General features: G+C 51.8%; 2 non-coding genes across 2 annotated transcripts; both read left to right on the top strand.

Moving 5' to 3' along the window:
• Window positions 1–233: 233 nt before the first annotated feature.
• Window positions 234–352, top strand: LOC123179421 (5S ribosomal RNA). The gene has a single exon (XR_006490356.1). It is a non-coding gene; the product is annotated as a 5S ribosomal RNA (ribosomal RNA).
• A 297-nt stretch (window positions 353–649) lies between these two features.
• LOC123179420 (5S ribosomal RNA) lies at window positions 650–768 on the top strand. Its single transcript, XR_006490355.1, has one exon. It is a non-coding gene; the product is annotated as a 5S ribosomal RNA (ribosomal RNA).
• The last annotated feature ends 78 nt before the right edge of the window (window positions 769–846 follow it).

The raw sequence follows: 846 nt of genomic DNA, 5'->3' as shown, positions 1-846 counted from the left end.
TTTTATTATTTTGCACGAGTGCGGTAAGTCATAGCTGGGTGCTCACGATTCACGGGTCCAGCGTCGGCGTTGTGGCGCGGCAAGCGTGCACTGGTGCGGTTGAGAGGGAGGGGTGGAAACCGCGTTAAACTCGTCTCCGTAGTTGAGAGGGAGCGGCCAAAGCAATGTGCAATCGTCTTTGTAGTGGAGCTGGGAGGGGCAAGGATAAGGGACGAAGACCGGGGTAACATGTCGGATGCGATCATACCAGCACTAAAGCACCGGATCCCATCAGAACTCCGAAGTTAAGCGTGCTTGGGCGAGAGTACTACTAGGATGGGTGACCTCCTGGGAAGTCCTCGTGTTGCATTCCCTTTTTAATTTTTTTCGCGCCGCTTGCAAAACAAAACGCACGTGTAAGTAATATATTTACCGTGTTTTATTATTTCGCACGAGTGCGGTAAGTCATAGCTGGGTGCTCACGATTCACGGGTCCAGCGTCGGCGTTGTGGCGCGGCAAGCGTGCACTGGTGCGGTTGAGAGGGAGGGGTAGAAACCGCGTTAAACTCGTCTCCGTAGTTGAGAGGGAGCGGCCAAAGCAATGTGCAATCGTCTTTGTAGTGGAGCTGGGAGGGGCAAGGATAAGGGACGAAGACCGGGGTAACATGTCGGATGCGATCATACCAGCACTAAAGCACCGGATCCCATCAGAACTCCGAAGTTAAGCGTGCTTGGGCGAGAGTAGTACTAGGATGGGTGACCTCCTGGGAAGTCCTCGTGTTGCATTCCCTTTTTAATTTTTTTCGCGCCGCTTGCAAAACAAAACGCACGTGTAAGTAATATATTTACCGTGTTTTATTATTTTGC

Source organism: Triticum aestivum, unplaced genomic scaffold (genome assembly GCF_018294505.1).
Source record: "Triticum aestivum cultivar Chinese Spring unplaced genomic scaffold, IWGSC CS RefSeq v2.1 scaffold118082, whole genome shotgun sequence".
Lineage (NCBI taxonomy): Eukaryota > Viridiplantae > Streptophyta > Magnoliopsida > Poales > Poaceae > Triticum > Triticum aestivum.
This window is presented reverse-complemented; position numbering and strand designations above follow the sequence as displayed.